The 20,496-nt window shown below is 38.4% G+C and overlaps 1 long non-coding RNA gene across 3 annotated transcripts in view; it reads left to right on the top strand.

Moving 5' to 3' along the window:
* LOC139178610 (uncharacterized) overlaps positions 1 to 20,496 on the top strand; it is a 389,375-nt gene that overhangs the window by 195,293 nt on the left and 173,586 nt on the right. For 2 of the 3 annotated variants that reach the window (XR_011563000.1, XR_011562999.1), the window contains one exon: positions 10,029 to 10,204. This is a non-coding gene — a long non-coding RNA (uncharacterized lncRNA). Of the gene's footprint in view, positions 1 to 10,028; positions 10,205 to 14,184; positions 14,466 to 20,496 lie in introns of those variants that run through there. The other variant, XR_011563001.1, reaches the window with a different exon arrangement.

Below are 20,496 nucleotides of genomic sequence, written 5' to 3'. Positions count from 1 at the left end.
TCCAACTCTCACATCCATACATGACCACAGGAAAAACCATAGCCTAGACTAGACGAACCTTTGTTGGCAAAGGAATGTCTCTGCTTTTGAACAGGCTATCTAGGTTGGTCATAACTTTCCTTCCAAGGAGTAAGCGTCTTTTAATTTCATGTCTGCAGTCACCATCTGCAGTGATTTTGGAGCCCAGAAAAATAAAGTCTGACACTGTTTCCACTGTTTCCCCATCTATTTCCCATGAAGTGATGGGACCAGATGCCATGATCTTCGTTTTCTGAATGTTGAGCTTTAAGGCAACTTTTTCACTCTCCACTTTCACTTTCATCAAGAGGCTTTTGAGTTCCTCTTCATTTTCTGCCATAAGGGTGGTGTCATCTGCATATCTGAGGTTATTGATATTTCTCCTGGCAATCTTGATTCCAGCTTGTGTTTCTTCCAGTCCAGCGTTTCTCATGATGTACTCTGCATAGAAGTTAAATAAACAGGGTGACAATATACAGCCTTGACGTACTCCTTTTCCTATTTGGAACCAGTCTGTTGTTCCTTGTCCAGTTCTAACTGTTGCTTCCTGACCTGCATACAAATTTCTCAAGAGGCAGGTCAGGTGGTCTGGTATTCCCATCTCTTTCAGAATTTTCCACAGTTGATTGTGATCCACACAGTCAAAGGCTTTGGCATAGTCAATAAAGCAGAAATAGATGTTTTTCTGGAATTCTCTTGCTTTTTCCATGACCTAGCGGATGTTGGCAATTTGATCTCTGGTTCCTCTGCCTTTTCTAAAACCAGCTTGAACATCAGGAAGTTCACGGTTCACATATTGCTGAAGCCTGGCTTGGAGAATTTTGAGCATTACTTTACTAGCGTGTGAGATGAGTGCAATTGTGTGGTCGTTTGAGCATTCTTTGGCATTGCCTTTCTTTGGGATTGGAATGAAAACTGACCTTTTCCATCCTGTGGCCACTGCTGAGTTTTCCAAATTTGCTGGCATATTGAGTGCAGCACTTGAACAGCATCATCTTTCAGGATTTGGAATAGCTCAACTGGAATTCTATCACCTCCACTAGCTTTGTTCATAGTGATGCTTTCTAAGGCCCACTTGACTTCACATTCCAGGATGTCTGGCTCTAGGTCAGTGATCACAGCATCATGATTATCTGGGTCGTGAAGATCTTTTTTGTACAGTTCTTCTGTGCATTCTTGCCATCTCTTCTTAATATCTTCTGCTTCTGTCAGGTCCATACCATTTCTGTCCTTTATCGAGCTCATCTTTGCATGAAATGTTCCTTTGGTATCTCTGATTTTCTTGAAGAGATCTCTAGACTTTCCCATTCTGTTGTTTTCCTCTATTTCTTTGCATTGATCACTGAAGAAGGCTTTCTAATCTCTTCTTGCTATTCTTTGGAACTCTGCATTCAGATGTTTATATCTTTCCTTTTCTCCTTTGATTTTCACTTCTCTTCTTTTCACAGCTATTTGTAAGGCCTCCCCAGACAGTCATTTTGCTTTTTTGTATTTCTTTTCCATGGGGATGGTCTTGATCCCTGTATCCTGTACAATGTCACGAACCTCATTCCATAGTTCATCAGGCACTCTATCAGATCTAGGCCCTTAAATCTATTTCTCACTTCCACTGTATAATCATAAGGAATTTGATTTAGGTCATACCTGAATGAAACTCCAATGTACCATTAATATATGTGCATTTAACTAGAAAATAATTTACATAACTGAACTTGTCACCAGTTTTTAGCTCTAACAAGTTTGAGGGGTATGAAGTTCTTCCAGTGAAGGCAGTGTGGCAGTATTTCTCCCCATCTTTTCTTGGAGGTGGGAGTACAGTAGGCATATGAGACTCTAGGGAAATATGTTTGGATTAAAAAAAATAAATGGCACACACCCTTCTTTACTCTAAGTTGAAAATCCTGAGAACAAAGCACTATGGTACCTCATCTAAAATATATCATTTTTATTATTCCTGTGTACCTAGCTTATCATTACCTGATAGCAAGCAAAGAGCAGCTGTACTTGTTCTTGTGTATTTCCTACTCCATTTTACAAACATTATGAGATGATTATCTTAGCCATTTTTTAGCCTCATAGCCTTACTTCCAAACTTTGCACACAATTGATACTTGATAAATATTTTAAAAATTATACTTGAGATATATAAATTAGTTAGAAGTTTACCAGAATAAAGAAAAATCTTTTGAATTTTAAAGGTATGTGAGGTATGAATTCAAGTGTGTATCAATAGGTGTGGAGTTGAGAGATTACAGGATGTTTTTGAGACTGGTGGTATAGGGAACTAGAGATGGGAACATCATCAGCAAAGTAGTTAGAACAGTGATGGGGATCCAGAAGCCAGTCATTCCAGTCTTCTCATGGTATTGTCTTTGTGATGTGTTTTGCCCCAAGCATTTCTTTTCAGCTTATATGTGTCTTTATATTTAAAGTGCATTTTCTATAGGCCATATATATTTGGTTCTTTTTTCTTTGCGAACCATTCTGACTCTCTTTCCTTTTAAATTGGAGGGCTCAGTCAATTAATGTCATGAAGTAATTGGGATTAGATCTACCATTTCATGATTTGCTTTTTCAACTTGTTCACTTTATTGTAACTCTCTTCCTTTTTTCTGACCTTTTGGGGAATATTTCAAAGATTTTTCCTTTAAAATTTCCTATTGAGTTTTTAAAAAATGAAGTAGAGCTGATGTAATTATCATGTTAGCTTCAGGTGCACAATATATATTTCAGCATTTAAATACATTGTACAATGACCACTACAGTACGTCTACTATTTGTCACCGGCCAAAATTATTGAAGTGTTACTGACTGTATTCTTTATTCTGTATATTACCTCTCTGTAACTTACTTGTTTTGTAACTGGAGTTTGTACCTTTTAATCCCTTTCCTCTATTTTGTCCACCCCTCTCCCTTCCTCCCCTCTAGCAACCATCAGTTTGTTCTCTTATCTGTGAGTCTATTTCTAATTTTGTTTTTTATGTTCAACATATAAGTGCAATCATATGATACTTATCTTTCTCTGACTTATTTCACATAGCATAATGTCCTGTAGATCCATTCATGTTTTTGTAAATGGCAAGATTTCATTCTTTTTTATGGTTGATAATCCATTTATCTTGTTTATCCATTCATCTATCTATGGACACTTAAATTGTTTATTCATCTTGGCTATTATAAATAATGCTGCAGTGAACAAAAATGGTTAAGAATCCACCTGCTAATGCAAGAGACATAAGAGATGTGGGTTCGATCCCTGGGTCAGGAAAATCCCCTGGAGGAGGACACGGCAACCTGCTCCAATATTCTTGCCTGGAGAATCCCATGGGCAGAGTCATAGGCTACAGTCCATAGGGTTGCACAGAGTTGGGCATAACTGAAATGACTCAGCACAAGTGCACACACGAACATAGCGTTGTGTATATCTTCTCAAATTAGTGTTTTTCTTTTCATAAGTAACCAGTATTGAAATTGCTGGATCAGATAGTATTCTATTTTTAATTTTTTTTTTAATTTTATTTTACTTTTAAACTTTACATAATTGTATTAGTTTTGCCAAATATTTTTAATTTTTTAAGGACTTCGTACTGTTTCCACAGTGGCTGTACCAATTTATATTCTACCAGCTGTGCACAAGAGTTCCCTTTTCTCCACATCCTTGCCAATACCTGTTATTGTCTTTTTGATGACAGTCATTCTGATGGGTGTGACGTTACATATCACCATGGTTTCTTGTTTTTGTGTGTGTGTGTGTGTGTCTGTGCTGCATGTCTTGTGGAATTTTAGTTCCCCTGAGTCAGACACGACTGAAGCAACTTAGCAGCAGCAGCAGCAGCAGCAGCAGGGATTGAACCTGAGCCCTCAGCAGTGAGAGTACAGTGTCCTAACCACTGGACTGCCAGGGAATGCACCTAATCATGGTTTTGATTTACATTTCCCTGATGGTTAGTGATGTTAAGCCTCTTTTCATGTATCTATCGGCCATGTGTCTCTCTTTGGAAAAATATTTATTTGGGTCATTGGCCAATAATGTAGATGGGTAGAGTCAACACTGGCACCTGCCTGTCCCAGACCAGCGAAGTAGAGGTGAGTAAAAAAATTTGGTGGCTACTACTCCCTTAGTATCTAGAGAAAGTTCCAACAGATCCCTACCCCTTTGGTACATGACCTAAAATTAGTCAATGAGTCTCCTTCAGGTATGACTCAGGTGCTTTTCAAACTGCCGCCTCTGTGCTGGGACTTAGAATCAGTGATGTATATAGAACAGTCTTTTGGAATTTTTGCACATATTTTTCAAGAGTGGAGTCTCAGTGTTCTAAAGTCCTCTGGCTCTCCCTGGCATAAGCTCCATTGATTTTCAAAGCCAGACATTATGGAGACATTGTCTTCCTGGTATAAGTGCGTGATGTATTGGGTTGGTGAAAAAGTTCATTTGGAATTAGGGTGTTACAGAAAAACCTGAATGAACTTTTTGCCCAACACAATACCTTGTTCCTCAGGGAGAACGTCTGAGGCTGTGATAGCCCTGTTGTCTGTGTGTGGCCTTTCGAGGGTCCTGGCCAGACTGCCCCTCTGCCCCTCCTCCCCATCTCAGTGAGGCTTTTTCCTTTTGTCCTTAGTTGCGAAAATCTTTTCTGCTAGTCTTCAGGTCTTCTCAGAGATAGTTACTCTGTGTGTAGTTGTAGTTCTGGTATGTGGGTGGGAGAAGATGATCCCAGGAACTTCCTGCTCAACCAGCTTGTCCCCTTCCTCCCCAGATAGTATCAACTTTTCTCCTGTTGATTTTTTTTTCTTTCTTTCTTTTTTAAATTTTATTTTATTTTTAAACTTTACAATATTGTATTAGTACAATATTGTATTAGTTTTGCCAAATATTGAAATGAATCCACTACAGGTATACATGTGTTCCCCATCCTGAACCCTCCTCCCTCCTCCCTCCCCATACCCTCCCTCTGGGTCGTCCCAGTGCACCAGCCCCAAGCATCCAGTATCGTGCATCGAACCTGGATGGCAACTCGTTTCATACATGATATTATACATGTTTCAATGCCATTCTCCCAAATCTTCCCACCCTCTCCCTCTCCAACAGAGTCCATAAGACTGTTCTATACATCAGTGTCTCTTTTGCGTCTTGTACACAGGGTTATTGTTACCATCTTTCTAAATTCCATATATATGCGTTAGTATACTGTATTGGTGTTTTTCTTTCTGGCTTACTTCACTCTGTATAATAGACTCCAGTTTCATCCACCTCATTAGAACTGATTCAAATGTATTCTTTTTAATGGCTGAGTAATACTCCATTGTGTAAATGTATCATAGCTTTCTTATCCATTCATCTGCTGATGGACATCTAGGTTGCTTCCAGGGCCTGTTGATTTTTAACTACACTTCCTTGTGTTATTATTTCAGTGGCCAGCTTTGGGAATTGCATTAAAAATCCTTAACTTTTCATAGTCTACCTACAGTTAACATCATGATGCTTCATGTAAAATACAGAAAACTTGAAACTCTCCATCCCTCATCTTTTATGCTTCATGCTTTTAAATATGTATTTTTATGAGTTAGGACTACATATGTGATGGGACCCATAAAATAATGTTTTGGTTTTTTGCTTTAAACATTTTTATGGTTTATTTAAAAAAGAGTAGAAAAGCAAAAAGCAAAGAAAATCTTTTTCATATGCTTATACATGTAACGTTTCTGATGCTTTTTCTTTTTTGGAAAATACAACTTTTCATCTGACATTATTCTCCTTAAGCTTAAGAAATTTTGCGAGAATTTACAGTAATGGAAATCGGACAGTAAGAGTTTTTCTTTTTCTTTTATCTGAAAGTATCTCTATTTTATCTTCATTTTTGGATATTTTTGCTGGATATAGAATTTTGGCTTAACAGGTTTTGTTTTCCTTTTTCTCCCCAGCACTTTAAAATTATTGTTCCACTTTGTTTTCTGGCCTGTGTGGTTTCTTATGGGAAGTCAGCTATTAATAATGTAATTCATTTTTCCTCTCTATATAATATGACTTTTTCTCTTGCCTATAAGATGTGCAGTTTAACTTTAGTTTTTGAAAGCTTAACTACAACAAACCTCAATATAGCCTTCTTTGTTTTCACTCTGATTGGTATTCATTTAGCATATTGTATCTATAAATTCTGCTAGTCATGAAACTGAGAAATTTTAAGCCATTATTTTTTAAATTTCTTTCTGCTTTATTTTCTCTCTCCTTTCTTATGATTTCGTTCACATATAGCTAAGATTGTTTGATTTTATCTAGCATGTCTTTTAGGTTCTGTTCTTTGTTTTCAGATTTTTTTCCCCTCTATTATTCTTTCCATTGGACAATTTCTACTGATTTGTTTTCAAGTTTACATATGCTTTCCTCTGTCATCTCCATTTGATTGTCAATTGAATCAATTGAATACTTTGTTTCAGATACTGTATTTTTCAGCTCTCAGTTTTCCACTTGGTTCTTTTAATTTTTCTATTTTTCTGATTTCCTTTATTTTTTGTGAGCGCATTTTATCTTGCTTCATTTAGACTAATTATAATAACCATCTAAAAATTCTTGTCTAAAATTGTAATTAAAAAGGATACATTCACGCCTATGATCACAGTAACACTATTCACAATAGCCAAGTCATAGAAACAACCTAAATGTCCATGGACAGATGAGTGGGTAAAGATGATGTGGTACATGTATACAACAGAATAGTACTCAGCCATAAAAAGAATGAAATCATGCCAATGACCCAGATAACCACGATGGTGTGATCACTCACTAGAGCCAGACATCCTGGAGTGCAAAGTCAAGTGGGCCTTAGGAAGCACCACTACAAACAAAGCTAGTGGAAGTGATGGAATTCCAGCTGAGCTATTTCAGTTCCTAAGAGATGATACTGTTAAAGTGCTACAGTTAATATGCCAGCAAATTTGGAAAACTGAGCAGTGGCTCAGTGAAAATGGTCAGTTTTCATTCCACTCCCACAGAAAGGAAGTACTAGAGAATATTCAAACTATAGTACAATTGCATTTACTTCCCATGCTAGCAAGGTTATGCCTTTTCTGAATTTTCATTATTATAAATAATTCTTTTAGATAAATATCCATGTTCATATGATTGTGTAAGTTAAGTATTAATTGAAATAATTATTTTATTAGAATAAATCTCTAGGAATGATTTTTTTCATTAAAGATACATACATTTCAAACTGTGTTGTTAGAGAAGACTATTGAGAGTCCCTTGGACTAGAGATCAAACTAGTCAATCTTAAACGAAATCAATCCTGAATATTCATTGGAGGGACTGATGCTGAAACTGAAGCTCCAATACTTTGGCTACCTGATGCAAACAGCCAACTCACTAGAAAAGACCCTGATGATGGGAAAGATTGAAGGAAGGAGGAGAAGGGGATGACAGAGGATGAGATGGTTGGATGGCATCACCTACTCAATGGATATAAGCTTGAGCAAGCTCTGGGAGATGGTAAAGGACAGGGAGGCCTGGCATGCTGCAGTCTGTGGGGGTCACAAAGAGTCGGATATGACTGAGTGACTGAACAACAATACACATTTTAAAGGACTTAAATAGTTTAGCAAATTATCCTCCATAAAATTTTACTTATTTATTCTAGCACAGTGTTTATAGTAGACTGAATAATAGTCCCCAAAGGTGTCAAGTCCTAATCCCTGGAACCCATAGTAACACTACATTTGGTAAAGTGGTCTTTGCAAATGTGATTAAATAAAGGTCCTGAGGTGGAGAGATTGTCCCAAATCATTCAGGTGGACCATAAATGCAATCACAGGTGTTGGAAACCTTCTTGCAAAGGCATTTTTGTGTAATGTTCTTATTAGGGGAGATTCTGAGGTATAGGATTGCTAAGACAAAGGCTTTAGATATTTTTGTATTTTTTTAAAAATCAATAATGGCTCAAATTTTATTGGTTCAATCATTCAACTTTTTAAAAATTGATTGAAATATAGTTGATTTACAAGGTATTTTACTTTATATAAGTGCTGCTAGACTGTTTTTTAAAAAGCTACCGATTAATATATTCATCAATAATGAGAAATAAATCCATTTTCCTCTCATCTTTGCCTTTTCACTAGATAGAAAATAACATTTTATTGATTATTGTTTTCTCTTATTTTGAATGAGGTTTAGCATCTTTTTATATGTTTGTGGCCTTTTGAGTTTGCTCTGCATAAACTATCTTTCTATATTTCTTGCCCATTTTTCTATTGGGATATTTATATTTTCCTATTAATTTAGAAAGATCTCTATGTGTTATAGATATTAATCTTCCATTTCTCATTTCTGTTGCCAATATATCCTCACATCCCTCTGTATATTTTTGTGGACTCTGCTTATGTTATCTTTTTGCATAAAAATGTTTAACAGTTATCTATGGTGCAGGTTCACCTATCCTTCTATTGTTAGTCGCTCGGTCATGCCCAACTCTTTGCAACCCCGTGGACTGTAGCCCACAAGGCTGCTCTGTCCATGGGATTCTCCAGGCAAGAATACTGGAGTGAGTAGCCATTCCTTTCTCCAGGGGATCTTCTGGACCCAGTCTGCTGCATTGCAGGAGGACTCTTTAGTGTCTCAGCCACCAGGGTAGCCCACATTTTTTTGGCCATCCTGTGTGGCTTGTGGGATATTAGTTCCCCACCAGGGATTGAACCTGTGCCCTTGGCAGTGAGAGCACAGAGCCTTAAACCCTTGACTGACAAGGAATTCCTCCATCCTTTTATTATCTCTGGGTTTTCTGTCTCTATTTTTAACCCTCTAGATTAAATATGTAGTCTCCTAGATTTATTGCATTTTATATTTTTGTATTTTAGTTTTTATATGAATCTTATTTTTATTTAAGTTGCAATAAATAAAGAGAGAGGTCCTCCTGAATTTTCTTCCTGATGTGTAGCCAGTTAGGTCTGTACCATTTAAACCTTCCATTCTTTCCTTGCAAAATTGAAATAATTTCTGATATGTGTTTCAGTTCAGTTCAGTCACTCAGTCATGTCCGACTCTTTGCAACCCCATGAATCGCAGCATACCAGGCCTCCCTGTCCATCACCATCTCCTGGAGTTCACTCAAACTCACATCCATCGAGTTGGTGATGCCATCCAGCCATCTCATCCTCTGTTGTCCCCTTCTCCTCCTGCCCCCAATCCCTCCCAGCATCAGAGTCTTTTCAGTGAGTCAACTCTTCCCATGAGGTGGCCAAAGTACTGGAGTTTCAGCTTTAGCATCATTCCTTCCAAAGAAATCCCAGGGCTGATCTCCTTCAGAATGGACTGGTTGGATCTCCTTGCAGTCCAAGGGACTCTCAAGAGTCTTCTCCATCACCACAGTTCAAAAGCATCAATTCTTCGGCACTCAGCCATCTTCACAGTCCAACTCTCACATCCATACATGACCACTGGAAAAACCATAGCCTTGACTAGACGGACCTTTGTTGGCAAAGGAATGTCTCTGCTTTTGAATATGCTATCTAGGTTGGTCATAACTTTTCTTTCAAGGAGTAAGCGTCTTTAATTTAAACCTCTCTAAATATACAGAGATCAGGTTGTGGATGCTCTCTCTGTTACACTAATCTCCCAGTGAATATTTCAGTGCTGCTATGATACTATTTTGATTTTGATAGAGCAGAAGTAAGCTCTAACATGTGGTCAGACATGTCATCTCTTCTTCATATTTTTCTTAGTTTCTTTTGGACTTTTAAAAAAAAATTTCTTTCAAGATTTAAAAAAAATAATTATTTCGTTCCCTTAGGTCTTAATTGAGGCACTGGAGAACTTCGTTAGGTCATTTGGGATCTTTCTTTGTGGCACAGGGGCTCCAGAGCACGCAGGCGTGATAGTTGTGGCTTGGGCTTAGTTGCTCCACAGCATTTGGGATCTTAGTTCCTCCACCAAGATCAAACACATGCCCTCTGCATTGCAATGTGGACTGTTAACCACTGGATCACCAGAGAAGTCCCTGAACTTTTTTTTTCCTTCTTAGGTCTAAAGGAGAAGAGGGCGTAGAGGATAAGATGGTTGGATAGCATCACTGACTCAATAAACTTGTGTGAGCGAATTCTGGGAGACAGTGAAGGAACGGAAAGCCTGGCGTGCTATAGTCCATGGGGTCGCAAAGTGTCAGACTCCACTGAGCGACTGAACAACAACAAACTTAAGGTAAGTGAATCTAGTTTAAAAAGCCCTCTCATCTCAGTTTCAATTGCATTCAATTTATATATTAATTTTTGGAGTTTGTTGGTAGTTCTGTCTTCCCATTCAAGCACATGATTCTCCATTTATTCAGAGATATTGCCTTCAGTGTAATTTACATGAAAGCAAGTTCTTTGCTAAATGTTTCATTAATTTTAGTAGTAGTTTACTAGGCTTTCTTAGGTTTTTAAGGTATACAATCCTATAATCAACCAAAACAGGTATCATTTCCTTTTTCCCCATATTTATATCTATTATTTTATTTTCTTGCTGTGTTGTATTCTTTTAAATCTTCAAGTTAATATTAAATACTAAATATAATAACAGGCAGTTCAGTCTAGCTACCGACTTTAATTAAAGTGGGTTTAGTGTTGCATAATTTAGGATAATATTTTTCAGTCACTGAAAAATAACCTTTATTATGATTTAGCTTTTGTGTTACTAATGGCAGCTTAATTTTATCTTGGGGTCTTTTAGTAAATATTGGTATGATCATGGTGTTTTCCCCCTTTAATTTAATGGTGTAATGAATTATAGTTACAGATTTTTTTAATATTCATCCACTGTTGCATTCCTAGTATATACCTTAGTGGCTTACATATTATTGTTAGCCTTAGGTTCCAGTGTTGAATTCAGTTGCTAATATGTTCTTTTACATTTTCGCCTTTACTTATGTGTTATATTGGTTTGCAGTTTTCTATTTAGAATTGCACTCAGTTATTTGATAACATGAACTGAGGAAACATTCTTTTGAGAAATAGTCTTTATCCTATGATCTGTAATGGTTTCTACCACCCTGGAATAAATTCTTCTATATCTAGTTATGCTTAGCTGTGAACCTGTCTAGTCCTGGTAACTTTTCAATATCATTTTAATTGTAAATTTGATTTCCTTTATGATTTTTTTGCTATGATGTTATTTCATACCTTCAAATAAAGGCATTTTATGTTGCTTGCATACATTTTTCTGTGTCTAATAGATTTGGAGTATAAAGAGTTCTCTTTTTCATTGCTTTCTAGATAATTTTTATCTTACTTTTGATTTCTTTTTAGACTTAAGAGTTATATATAGGTGTGTGCATCTTAATTTCCACATGATGAATATTACTTTAATCTCTCCTTCATAATGTATTTCCAGTAGTATTTGGTTTTGGTCAGAGAAGGTAGCTTGCACAAATTCTAATTTTAAAACATCCATTAAAAATATTTTATAAGGGACTTCCCTGGTGATCCAATGGTTAAGAATTTGCGTTTCCACTGCAGGGGGCACAGGTTCGATCCCGGATCAGGGAACTAAGATCCCACATGCTCATGCAACGTGGCCAAATTTTTTATTGTTGTTGTTGTTCTTAAAGATTTTATTAATCAAGTGGCATCAAATTTTGTGAATGCAGATATTTATTCATCAAATATTTATGAAACTCAACTTCATTACAGGCTCTTTTCTTGGTCTGGAAATATAGTAGTGACCAGCACAGATAAATCTATATCTATATCTATATCTATATCTATATATATGTTTTGCTTTGTAAAGTTTACATTTTAGTGAAATGACAATGTTCCGTTGAGAAATGCATACAAACCAATTTATTTATTGTTTCATTCAATTCCTCTGTATTCATGATTGTTTTTTTTTTTTATCAGATATGTTTAACTGTTAAAGGTTTCCACTATTAGTCTTGTTTATCAAACTCCGCTTCATTTGTCATATTTTTGATATTTTTTCTAGATGCTTTTTTTTATGTTGATAGCTTTATAACTGTTGAATCCCTTCATTAGCTGTACCTTTGATAGCTACAGTTTATCCTCTATATTAAATTACTGTCCTTTAATACTTATATTTCTGCCACTGCTGTTGTTTGCTTACATTGCTCTAACATAAAGGGGTTTTCAACACTAACTGTTTTATTTTGGTTGAATGAGTACAGTTGGATTTGGCTTTTTACCCTAAAAGGACAGTCTGTCTCTCTTTTAATGTGAAAATTCAGCTTTATCACACCTAGTATTATGACTATATAGTTGATTTAATTTCTTTCATGTGTTTCCTTTGCTGTCTGGAGTCTGTGGCTCAGCATAAAGGTTTTGCGAGTCATCTGTGTCATTATGTACATCAGTAGTTTGTTCCTTCTTTGTTTCTGAATAATATTCTATTGTTTGAGTACACCTCAGTTTAAGTAGCCATTCATCTGGTGATGGACATTTGGGTTGTTTCCAGGTTTTGACTATCATGAGTAGAGCTGTTATAAACATTCATTCAAGTCTTTGTGTGGACATCTCTTTTAATTTTTCTTGAATAAATATCTAGGAGTAGAATGGGTGGCTCATATAGAAATTAAGCTTTATAAGAAACAGACAATCTATTTTCCAAAGAGATTGAACCATTTTGCATTCCCAATAGCACTGTTGAGAATTCCTATTGCTCTGTATCCTCATCAGCACTTGGTAATGTCAGGCTTTTAAATTTAAGTCAGTCTAATGGATGTGAAGTGGTATCTCAATATAGTTTTAGTTTTCATTGCCCTAATAACTCGTGAGGTTGAGCTTCTCATTACCTATTAGTGTATCTTCTTTGTGGAGGTTCTGTTGAATCTTTGCCTCTTATTTTTATTGGTTTGTTGGCTTCTTTTTATTGAAATGTAACAATCACTACTTTATTTAATTGTAAAAAATGGTTCCTTTATTTAATTGTAGAAAAAGAAAAGACTGAATATAAGTCCTATGTCTGTGCATGTGTGTGTGTGTGTATGTGTGTAAGTGTATACCAATGTACAATAAACTATAGCCAATGTCAAAACCCAATAAAATAATATGTAACATTAATATATTAAGTTTTAAAATACCAACCCAACACCTGTTTGGAATTCTTTTTATTCTTAAAGAATTTCTGGGACAGAACAAAAGATTATACGAGGCACAGCACTGTAATGCTTTAACTCCAGATAGGAAGTTACCATGAAATACTCGTTTATGTCTACATATTTTGTAATTCACTGTACAGAAGTATATCCATTCCTGGTGGCTCAGTGATAAAGAATCCGTCTGCAATGCAGGAGACCTTAGTTCAGTCCCTGAGTTGGGAAGATCCCCGGAGAAGGGAATGGCAACCCACTCCAGTATTCTTGCCTGGAGAATCCCCATGGACAGAGGAGCCTGGTGGGCTGCAGTCCAAAGAGTAGGACGCGACTGAGTGACTAAAGAGAAAGAGAGAGTGCAGAAGTATTATTGCAAATTCTTTACTCTTCCAGTTATAATGTTAACTCTCTACTGGATGCAAACAAAACAGTTTAATTCTCCTTGGCATATGTCCTTCCATTCCCTTTGGCTGGCTGAACACATGTAGCATGGTGAACACAGTACACCTCTAGACATTACATATTCCATCACAATTCAGACTATTATTAATAGTCACTCTCTCAGCTCCTCAGTTCAACTGATCCAGAATTACCTTTATTATCCATTTAATGTGACTTTCTGAATTCTCACAAAAATGAAGTTATATGTAAGAGGTTTAAAAAGATGCATTTATAATTTTAGCTTTTTGAGGTCAATAGGAAGAAACTGTTTTTCCAACAGTTATTTAATTCCATCACATTATCTCCTTTATCTGTGATAAGAGCAACAGTACATTCCCCTGTGCTCAGCTCAGCCTGCGAGCCGCGTCCTTCTTCTTCGTTATTTCTCCTCCAAGCTCCACTTCCTGTGCTTGCCTAGTGCACAAATACCAGAAGCCAACCTTTCCATCTTCTATGAATGAGGAAATATTATCACAACCAGGATATTGTTGAAAATTAAATTTAACAAATAAAAGTGTAGTGAAATTTTAAATACAAATCACACGCATCCGTAGGATTTGACTTTAACTGCACACCTTCTAAGAAATTATATTTTTACTCCCAGCAAATTACCTAGAAGTGAAAAAAATGACAAGAGTAATCTATTTTTTCACAGCTGGTCGGTTGGCCAGAGTTTCTCATCAAGGAGTACATGCTGTTTGCTCCCCAGATGGACAGCCTGGATGAGCTACAAATCCACAGAGTCTGGGACACAAGGTGGAAATTATACTGCCAGTGCTTTTAATCTTGCACAGCTCTGCACACTCGAAATTGCAAGTGGCCCATTTCCAAACGAACATCTATTGGGACAATATCCTATATCTTGTCAGAATGAGTCCCATTAAATCCTCAGCTGGAATTAAACCAAAAACTTGTAATAATTACGGAAAACTTATTAAAAAGCTAAAGCCCTAGACTGTGACAGTGAAAACACTTAGGCGACATTAACAGTAATTGAAATCTCTGTGAGTTTTTCTTTTCAATCAGTCCTTGTTGATGGCCAAACAAAGAACACCCAAACGAGAAGGTGTGAAACCAAAACACCCAGCTTCTAAGGGGGTAAAATCTCTTTCATCTCATTACAAAATGCAGCTTGAGAGCAGTGGTGAATTGTTCGCCTGGGGGCCGAGGTAGCAGCCAAACTACTGCCCAAGGTCCCCAGAGTGAGCTTGGGTCTTGCCTCTGCCCACCGTTAGGACTGCCGGCTTATTGGGCCTCCCCCGAATGTCGAGGGACCTCTTCTCTCTCTCTCTGCTGCCGTTCCACCATCAAAATGCACTGCTTCCCCTAGTAAGTCCTGAGCATTAAAAGAGTATTAAGGAAATAGTTTTGAAACCTGGCCTAGTAAAGATCTTGCTGGTAAATTTAGGGCTTTGTTTCAAAAGTAGGGACTATTAAAATAATCTTTTCTGTACTTCACAAGGATGATTCTATTTTCAGTTTCTCCTCAGATAGGAGACCATGAAAGAAACTTCATTAGGCCTGGAAACTTTTCCAGCTCGTTTTTCCAATTCCTTTTTCAGTTTGCTTTTCAGTAGTTTTAAATTGAGCAAACAGTACACCTGATCAAAGGGCCTCCCCGATGGCTCAGTGGTAAAGAATCTGCCTGCCAATGCAGGAGATTTGGGTTCCAGCCCTGGGTTGAGAAGATCCCCTGGAGAAGGAATGGCAATCCACTCCAGTGTTCTTGCCTGGGAAATCCCTCGGACGGAACAGCCTGATGGGGCTGCAGTCCACACGGTCGCAAAAGAGTCAGACATGACTTAGCGACTCAAACAACAGCAGCAGCACCTGATGATATGTGGCTATTTAGCTCTATATTCCTGGGGGTGATTCATAGGCAACTTTAGTTTTGTTTTCTTTTGACTTTCACAGCTCAGGACGCCTTGAATAGATAATTTGGACTCTTGAGAGAGAAACAACAGAGGAAAAAAAAAAATCCCTTATTTTGGACTCCTTGGAAGTCAGGACATTCTCAATGGCAAAACTGATTTGCAGAATGCATCTACTGAATGTAATTGTATCCCTTTTTTATTGAAGTTCTGATGCTTAACCAAGAGCTCCAAGGAGAAGGCCAAACCTCTGCTGGAATGCCGGTTTGGGCTGTGGACTCCAGATGACAGGATTGTTGTTTAGTTACTCAGTCGTGTCTGACTCTTTGCAACCCCATGAACTGCAGGATACCACGCTTCCCTGTCCTTCAATATCTCCCTGAGTGTGCTCAAACTCATGTCCATTGAGTTAGTGATGCCATCTCATCATCTCATCCTCTGTTGCCCCCTTTTCCTCTTGCCCTCAATCTGTCCCATATCAGGATCTTTTCCAAAGAGTCAGCTTTTCACATTCTATGACAGGATTAGCAGTAACCAACTGGAATGACCAGGGTACCAGGACAAGAATGGGGAGACACTAAAAACAAGATTGTGCATGCAAGGGTCAAAAGAGATCACTGTGGGGTGTCTTGATGTGGGAAAGACTTATGGGTATGCTGCAGAGGGCTGAGGTGTGACCCAAGGGTGAAAAGAAGAGACACCAAGGTAGATTGCCATCTTAGAATGAGGAAAATCATGCTGTTAAAGATGAGTATTTTCCATTTCTGTGCTCCAGAAAGTCTGGGCAGCCAATAGTTGGAATTATTGTGGAAGAGACTTACTCATGTTTGGACAATTGACATAACTCACTGTAGGTCTTAGAAGGGAAGAAATGGAATAGCCATCATAGTCAACAGAAGAGTCTGAAATGCAGTACTTGGATGCAATCTAAAAAATGACAGAATGATCTCTGTTCATTTCCAGGGCAAACCATTCAATATCACAGTAATCCAAGTCTATGCCCCACCAGTAATGCTGAAGAAACTGAAGTTGAACAGTTCTATGAAGACCTACAAGACCTTCTAGAACTAACACCCCCAAAAGATGTCCTTTTCTTTATAGGGGCTGCTGCTACTGCAGCTAACTTGCTTCAGTCATGTCTGACTCTGTGCAACCCTCTAGACGGCAGCCCACCAGGCTCCTCTGTCCCTGGGATTCTCCAGGGACAAGAGAATGTTGCCCAGTGTTCTCCACGCAAGAACACTGGAGTGGGTTGCCATTTCCTTCTCCAATGCATGACAGTGAAAAGTGAAAGTGAAGTCACTCAGTCTTGTCCAACTCATAGCAACCCCATGGACTGCAGCCTACCAGGCTCCTCCGTCCATGGGATTTTCCAGGCAAGAGTACTGGAGTGGGGTGCCATCACCTTCTCTGCATTATAGGGGACTGGAATGCAAAAGTAGGAAGTCAAGAAACACCTGGAGTAACAGGCAAATTTGGTCTTGGAATACAGAATGAAGCTGGGCAAAGGCTAATAGAGTTTTGCCAAGAGAACACACTGGTCACAGCAAACACCCTCTTCCAACAACACAAGAGAAGACTCTACACATGGACATCACCAGATGGTCAACATTGAAATCAGATTGATTATAATTTTTGGAGCCAAAGAAGGAGAAGTTCTATACAGTCAGAAAAAACAAGACTGAGAGCTGACTGTGGCTCAGACCACGAACTCCTTATTGCCAAGTTCAGACTTAAATTGAAGAAAGTAGGAAAACAACTAGACCATTCAGGTATGACCTAAATCAAATCCCTTATGATTATACAGTGGAAATGAGAAATAGATTCAAGGGATTAGATCTGATAGACAGAGTGCCTGAAGAACTATGGACAGAGGTTTGTGGCATTGTACAGGAGTCGGGGATCAAGAACATCCCCAAGGAAAAGAAATGCAAAAGGCAAAATGGTTGTCTGATAAGCCCTTACCAAAAAAAAAAAAAAAAAAAATAGCTGTGACTAGAAGACAAGTGAAAGGCAAAGGATAAAAGGAAAGATATACTCATTTGAATGCAGAGTTCCAAAGAATAGCAAGGAGATATAAGAAAGTCTTCCTCAGTGATCAATGCAAAGAAATAGAGAAAACAATAGAATGGGAAAGTCTAGAGATCTCTTCAAGAAAATTAGAGATACCAAGGGAACATTTCATGCAAAGATGGGCACAATAAAGGACAGAAATGGTATGAACTTAACATAAGCAGAAGATATTAAGAAGAGGTGGCAAGAATACACAGAAGAACTGTACAAAAATACCTTCACGACCCAGACAATCATGATGGTGTGATCACTCACCTAGACCCAGACATCCTGGAATGTGAAGTCAGGTGGGCCTTCGGAAGCATCACTACGAACAAAGCTAGTGGAGGTGATGGAATTCCAGTTGAGCTATTCCAAATCCTGAAAGATGATGCTGTGAAAGTGCTGCACTCAATATGCCAGCAAATTTGGAAAACTCAGCAGTGGCCACAGGACTGGAAAAGGTCAATTTTCATTCCAATCCCACAGGAAGACAATGCCAAAGAATGTTCAAACTACCACACAATTGCACTCATTTCACAGCTAGCGAAGTAATGCTCAAAATTCTCCAATCCAGGCTTCAACAGTATGTGGATTGTGAACTTCCAGATGTTCAAGCTGGATTTAGCAAAGGCAGAGGAACCAGAGATCAAATTGCCAACATTCACAGGATCATCAAAAAAGCAAGAGGTTTCCAGAAAAATATCTACTTCTGCTTTATTGACTGTGCCAAAGCCTTTAACTGTGTGGATCACCACAAACTGTGGAAAGTTATGAAAGAGATGGGAATACCAGACCACTGACCCGCCTCCTGAGAAATCTGTTTGCAAGTCACGAAGCAACAGTTAGAACTGGACATGGTTCTAACTACAGACTGGTTCCAAATAGGAAAAGGAGTACATCAAGGCTGTATATTGTCACCCTGCTTATTTAAATTATGCAGAGTACATCATGAGAAACGCTGGGCTGGTTGAAGCACAAGCTAGAATCAAGATTGCCAGGAGAAATATCAATAACCTCAGATATGCAGATGACACCTCCCTTATGGCAGAAAATGAAGTAGAACTAAGGAGCCTCTTGATGAAAGTGAAATAAGAGAGTAAAAAAGTTGGCTTAAAATTCAACATTCAGAAAACTAAGATCATGGCATCTGGTCCCATCACCTCATGGCAAATAGATGGGGAAACAGTGGAAACAGTGACAGACTTTATATTTGGGGCACTCTAAAATCACTGCAGATGGTGACTGAAGCCATGAAATTAAAAGACACTTGTTCCTTGGAAGAAAATTTATGACCAACTTAGACAGCATATTAAAAAGCAGAGACATTACTTTGCCAACAAAGGTCCGTCTAGTCAAAGCTTTGGTTTTTCCAGTAGTCATGTATGGATGTGAGAGTTGGACTGTGAAGAAAGCTGAGCACCAAAGAATTGATGCTTTTGCACTGTGGTGTTGGAGAAGACTGTTGAGAGTCCCTTGGACTGCAAGGAGTTCCAAGCAGTCCTAAAGGAAATCAGTCCTGAATATTCATTGGAAGGACTGATACTGAAGCTGAAACTCCCATACTTTGGCCACCTGATGCAAAGAACTGACTCATTTAAAAGACCCTGATGCTGGGAAAGATTGAAGGCGAGAGGAGAAGGGGACAACAGAGGATAAGATGGCTGGATGGCATCACTGACTCAATGGACGTGAGTTTGAGAAAACTCTGGGAGTTGCTGATGGACAGGGAGGCCTGGTGTGCTGCAGTACATGGTGTCACAATGAGTCAGACACGACTGAGCGACTGAACTGAACTGTAGGTCTGCTCCACTTCAAATGATCTATTTAATTCTTTAAGTAGATGAGCTGTATCTTGTAATTGGTATAATCTAAATAAATGCCATAGCCTTGACTAGATGGACCTTTGCTGACAAAGTAATATCTCTGCTTTTTAATATGATATCTAGGTTGGTCATAACTTTCCTTCCAAGGAGTAAGTGTCTTTTAATTTCATGGCTGCAGTCACCATCTGCAGTGATTTTGGAGCCCCCCAAAATAAAGTCAGCCACTGTTTTCACTGTTCCCCATCTATTTGCCATGAAGTGATGTGACCGGATGCCATGGTCTTAGTTTTCTGAATGTTGAGCTTTAAGCCAACTTTTTCATTCTCCTCTTTCACTTTCATCAAGAGGCTCTTTAGTTCTTCTTCACTTTCTGCCATAAGAGTAGTGTCATCTGCATATATCAGGTTATCAATATTTCTCCTGGCAATCTTGATTCCAGCTTGTGCTTCATCCCGCCCAGCATTTCTCATGATGTACTCTGCATAGATGTTAAATAAGCAGGGTGACAATATACAGCCTTGACGTATGCTGGGGTCCAGCCCCGGTGCATCCAGGGAAACTCGAAGGAGAGACAGTGTCAGCTTCAATCAGGAAACAACTGCTAGATTAAATACTAACTAGAGGCTTATAGAGTGGTTAAGTGAGGATAGCTCAGCAGGGAAATTCAGTGGAGAAAAGAGGCTGAATAACTTGGTTTATGCAGAAAAGCAATAAAACTTCAAGACAAGAAGTTTTTACCACCCTCGGGAGAACAGGAAGATGCCTGTAGCCGACGAGGGTGGTAAAAACTTCTTGTTACCACCTAAGGCCTCCTGGGTCAGATCTTGGAAGCCCAGGCAAAATTAGTAGGCTTGGTGGGCCTCCGCGCTCCAGATGGGAATTCAGCCAGAAGGTGAAAGAAAGAATGACATAAGGAGACCAGTCTTTCAAGGAACTGATCCCATTCTTTATTTTCCAGGGTCCGCTTTTATACACAGAGATGTATTACAAAAGTCACGTGGGGTCAGCAGTCCTGACTTTTATCTAAATCAGGTGCTTCATACAAATGTATACAAAGGTCTTAGGGGTGTTACATCATCTTCTGGCCAGGGGGCCTGCTAACAATTTACTACCCTGTCCTTGTGACAGCGGTCAGTCAACCAGAACACTTATTTCTCCAGGAGTAATTATTCTTAAAACAGACGCCACCTTCCGAAGGCACCAGATAAAGTTACATTC

This window comes from Bos indicus, chromosome 22 (genome assembly GCF_029378745.1).
Source record: "Bos indicus isolate NIAB-ARS_2022 breed Sahiwal x Tharparkar chromosome 22, NIAB-ARS_B.indTharparkar_mat_pri_1.0, whole genome shotgun sequence".
Taxonomy (NCBI): Eukaryota; Metazoa; Chordata; class Mammalia; order Artiodactyla; family Bovidae; genus Bos; species Bos indicus.
Note: the sequence above shows the minus strand (reverse complement) of the source record. Positions and strands in the feature narration are given on the sequence as shown.